This window comes from Gossypium arboreum, chromosome 1, assembly GCF_025698485.1.
Source record: "Gossypium arboreum isolate Shixiya-1 chromosome 1, ASM2569848v2, whole genome shotgun sequence".
NCBI lineage: Eukaryota > Viridiplantae > Streptophyta > Magnoliopsida > Malvales > Malvaceae > Gossypium > Gossypium arboreum.
The window spans coordinates 113,783,801-113,789,520 of NC_069070.1; positions in this window are offsets into that span (position 1 = coordinate 113,783,801).

Genomic DNA, 5,720 nt, shown 5'->3' on the forward strand with positions numbered 1-5,720 from the left:
AAATTCAATCATAATAGGACATAATGAGTTGATTTAATAAGATATGATGTGGTCATGATATGTCTTAAACCCAAATGGTAAGTTCATAAGTGTTTGGACTTGGAAATTTAAGAGTAAATTGTAATAATTTGCTTGGACAGCAGCAGTAATGTGATTTTAGAAAATCACTATAAATTGTTGGTGTGGAATTATAGGTTGAATAAAATATGTAATAAAAGCTTAGTTGGTCTAGTTTCTTATAAAAGAGACCGTGGAAGCAAAGAAATTTCCTATAAAGAGATATTTAAAGTTGTGTGGGACAGTGTCGGAATGACTCGAAATCCCTGTTCTGTTTTTGGAAAATCATTATAATTTGTACAAAATGGTTATAAGATAAGATTTATATGCTTAGACTCCTTAATGAGTCTAGTTTCAAATGGAATCAAATAGAACACATTATGAATTCTGTACAATGAAAAATTTGATTTGTAGTGAAGAGTCGTCAGATTAGTCAAACAGTGAAACAGGGGAAACTTTAAGAAAAATCTGGTATTGATTGGCCAAACCTAAAATTCTGAAAATTTTATGGGTGGAAGATATATGAGTCTATATTCAGGGAAAATTAATGGAAATTGATTTTGAGTTTTGTAGCTCCAGCTATAAATAATTTAGTGACTATTGCTCAGGAAAACAGCTTGTGGTGAATATTTGAATTTGTTGCAAACATTGATCAAACTAATTGAGTTGCTTATAAGCTATGGCTGAAATTGATGTACAAGATAAATAAATATATGTGTGATATGTATATGTGGTAAAGCCGAAGGGCCAATGTGAAATATGTATGAGATATGTATACGTGGTAAAGCCGAATGGCTAATATGAAATATATGTGTAATATGTATATGTGGTAAAGCCGAATGGCTAATATGAAAAATATGTGTAATATGTATATGTGGTAAAGCCGAATGGCTAATGTGAAATATATGTGTAATATGTATATGTGGTAAAGCCGAATGGCTAATGTGAAATATATATGTGATATGTATATGTGGTAAAGCCGAATGGCTAATATGAAATATATGTGTGATATGTATATGTGGTAAAGCCGAATGGCTAATGTGAAATATATGTGTGATATGTATATGTGGTAAATCCGAATGGCGAATGTGAAATATGTATGAGATATGAAGATGTGGTAAAGCCGAATGGCTAATGTGAATGTTGTAACATGTGATTAAATGTACATGAAATTTGGAAATATATTAGGGTAAGACCCGATGACTACGTGTGGAGATTATGTCCGGTAAGACCCGATGACTACGTGTGGAGATTATGTGCGTGTGGAGATTATGTCCGGGTAAGACCCGATGACTACGTGTGGAGATTTTGTCCGGTGAGACCCGATAACCGTGTGGAGATTTAAATCGAGCTAAAGGTCTCGCCGATAATCCGAGTAGAGGTTAAAGCTATAAGACTTCGTAATAAGAATTGCTTATAAATATATTCAATGCGAAAGGTTAAGCAGTATGTACTCCAAGTTTATATGCGAGCTTGATTTGAACTAAATCATAAGGTAGTTATGTGATGCATACGAGAGCAATCCATGAGACTATTCCTATGAGTATGTGACATCGGATCGGTGTGAGAGGTTATGTGAAATCATACAATATATCTATGTCACATGAGCTCACTTTTATGTGAAAGTTTATCGCCTATTGTATATGATGAGATGTGCATATTCGGTAAAAGGGATGGTATGCCCGAAGGAAGAGTGAAATAAAAATACGAACAACTATGTTATAATTTGATTGTTATCTGTTGACCTTGCTTAAAACTTACTAAGCATTGAAATGCTTACTCCGTTTACTTTGTTTTCTCTGTTTTATAGATCTCATTTGGAAGCTACAGGCTTGGGGATCGTCAGCAACTAGTCACACTATCACTATCCACTGTTTGGTATTGCTATGTTTTGGAATATCTTATGGCATGTATAGAATAGACTAGTAGTGAGAGGATATTTTGGTTAATGTATAGGACTACCCCTTTTTGTTGTGGGTCATGGACCCTTTGGATTTGTATAATTTTGAATAGCCATGCGAAAATGGCTTATAAATGTTTTGAGCATAATGTTATAATCATTCGGTATGTATATGCTCATTAAGAGGCATGGAAATGTTTGGCAATGATCAGCCATTAGAATGGTTCATCATGATTATATTTTGGACTATATATGCAAAAGGGTTAGTTGAATCATAGAAACTATGTGTTAGAGAAAGTCTACCCTAAAAATAGATGCTGACAGCAGCAGTGATGTGGATGTGAAAAATCACTAAAAATAGTAGGAATGGAATTAAATAGTGAATAAATTATGTAAATGAACCTTGATGAATCTAATTTCACATGGAAGAAACGAAATGGTCATATGAGTTATATGTTAAGAGACATTAGGTTTTCGTGAAACAGGGCCAGAACGGTTTCTGGATTCCCTGTTCCGACTTTGGAAATTCATTATAAATTAACCAGAGATAATTAGGAGTCATGCAATATATGTATAGATTCCTCTTTGAGTCTAGTTTCTATAGAAACAAACGGCATCAGTATTGAAGCCCTGTACAGGGAGATACCCAAGTCGTAATGCATGAAGGTTAGTGTAGCCGAACCCTGGAGCAGGGGAGACTTTAACTAATAAACTGTACTAATTGGATCGACCAAAAATTCTAGAAAAAAATCTGTTTATGGAAATACGAGTCTAGTTTCAGGGAAAAATTACGAAACTGATTTTCGAGTTTTGAAACTCAAGATATGATTTTTAAGGCGACAGTGACGCAGTAACCAGCTTGTCTGGAAATTTTTAAATGGACTGTGAAATTAATTTAAGTCTGTGTGCACCTTGTGTCCGACTCCGGTAACGGACTCGGGTACGGGGTGTTACATGAACAATAAGATGATGAAAGAAGTGTGCGAACAGTTCCACATAAAGCATCATAACTCCTCGCCCTATCGCCCAAAGATGAACGGGGCTGTTGAAGCAGCCAATAAAAATATCAAAAGGATTATTGGGAAAATGACTGAGACATATAAAGATTGGCACGAGAAGCTTCCATTTGCTCTGTTTGCATATCGCACATCTGTGCGAACATTTACGGGAGCAACTCCTTTTTCTCTAGTCTATGGAATGGAAGCTGTGCTACCTATCGAGGTTGAGATCCCTTCTCTGCGAATCTTAATGGAATCAAAGTTAGACGAAGCAGAATGGGTACAAGCTCGATATGATCAGCTGAACCTCATTGAAGAAAAGCGTCTCAGGGCAATTTGTCACGGGCAGATGTACCAAAAAAGAATGATCGCTGCCCATGACAAAAAGGTACGACCAAGAGAATTCCATGAAGGAGAACTCGTGCTGAGAAAGATTCTCCCAATACAAAAAGACCTGCGAGGAAAATGGGCACCAAATTGGGAAGGACCATACGTTGTAAAAAAGGTATTCTCAGGCGGAGCTTTGATCCTTACCGAGATGGATGGGAAGGAGCTACCGAATCCAGTGAACTCAGATGCAGTGAAGAAATATTATGCTTGAGATGAAAACCCGAAAAGGGCATCTAAAAAAAAAAAAAAGGGATCAGAGCGAAAACCCGAAAAGGGCGCTTTGATTAAACACAAAAGATTAGGATGAAAACCCGAGAGGCAATTCTAATGAAGCAAACATTCGGCTTACAAGGCCAGGCGTTTTAAACTGTACGATAAATAGTGAGACTATAGTATTCGAAGCATCTTTGAAAGCTTGAAATCTTCTACGCAAGAAGCCATGCTCGAAAAGATTATTGATTGAGGAACGTGGAAGAGTTCATGTGTTGAATATCTAGAGCATTTGTATCCGTTGAATACGACCCTTTCTTTCTTTATGACATTTTTTTGCTCTCATTGGTTAACTTTCTTTGTTTGCCACACTTGAAATAAATAAATAGGAGATATTATTTTTGTCCCTACCTGACCTTCTTCATGCATCTCATTATGTGTTTATTTACATGATAAATAGTGAAATAACACACTCTAAACAAAGGAGATGTTAAGCATTACCTGGATGAAAATTTGATAAATACAAGAACTTCAAAGCAAAGATAAAGTTTAACTAGAGGCGAAAGAGTGATACCTGAGAAACGTCGATTACTCGTGAAATTTGAAGACGGGTACGAGGCCTGAGGAAAAGTCGAAAATTAAAGCAATGGACGCAGATCATGAAAATTCGTGACAAAAAAAAAGGGACAAACGACAAACATACTTAAGGAGCACTGCATAATCATGTAGGCATAAAGGCATTTAAGACAAACTTGTGCATATCATGATAACATCATGCATGGCATATCAGTACTCAATGAGCAAGAAATCTGGAATGAGAGTCGCATTGAATCAAATGAAAAGACACTTGAATTCTACCAAATGACAGGTTTTGATATTTTTGATGTTCAATTTCTGTCCTCCAATTTTGTGTTTTCCAAGACTCATATTACGAGAAGTGAGTTGAGCCTCAGGGCACGCTGAGGTATTTTTAATTTCTGCTTTTTAATTCATGTATTCCAAGAAAATCAACTCATCTTGCGAGAGGTGAGTTGAGCCTCAAGACACGTTGAGGTAATTTCAATTTATGTTTCAAAAATCAACTCATAATGCGAGAAGTGAGTTGAGCCTCAGGGCACGCTGAGGTATTTTTAATTTCTGCTTTTTAATTCATGTTTTCCAAGAAAATCAACTCATCTTGCCAGAGGTGAGTTGAGCCTCAAGATACGTTGAGGTAATTTCAATTTATGTTTCAAAAATCAACTCATATTGCGAGAAGTGAGTTGAGCCTCAGGGCACGCTGAGGTATTTTCAATTTCTGCTTTTAATTCATGTTTTCCAAGAAAATCAGCTCATATTGCGAGAGGTGAGTTGAGCCTCAAGACACGTTGAGGTAATTTCAATTTATGTTTCAAAAATCAACTCATATTGCGAGAAGTGAGTTGAACCTCGGAGCACGCTGAGGTAATTTCAATTCCTATTAAATCTAATCAACTCATATTGCGAGAGGTGAGTTGAGCCTTGCGGCACGCTAAGGTATTTTCAAATTCTATTTTCAAAAGTCAATTCATATTGCGAGAGGTGAGTTGAGTCTTTTTAATTTCTATTTTCAATTTCTGTTTTTTATTTTTTTAAAAATCAACTCATATTGCGAGAGGTGAGTTGAGCCTTGCGGCACGCTAAGGTATTTTCAAATTCTATTTTCAAAAGTCAATTCATATTGCGAGAGGTGCGTTGAGTCTTTTTAATTTCTATTTTCAATTTTTGTTTTTTAATTTTTCAAAGATCAACTCATATTGCGAGAGGTGAGTTGAGCCTTTAATTTTCGTTTTTCGAAATCTACTTTTCAAATTATTAACTCATGTTGCGAGAGGTGAGTTGAGCCTTTTAATTTCTGCTTTTAATTTCTATGTTTCAAAAATCAACCTATATTGCGAGAAATGAGTTGAGCCTCAGTTCACCTGCTGAGGTATTTTCAATTTTTGTTTTTAATGTCCGTTTTTAAAGAGTCAATTCATATTGCGAGAAATGAGTTGAACTCAAGATCACACGCCAAGCAAAGACTAAAGATTGAAGCTGATGGAAAACACCAGATTTTGATACCCTGAAGTGCGGTGAAGTAGGTCAAAGTTGCAAGTCCGGTCTCCTTGAAGTTGCAGTGGAGCTGATCGAGGATATCAGATCTT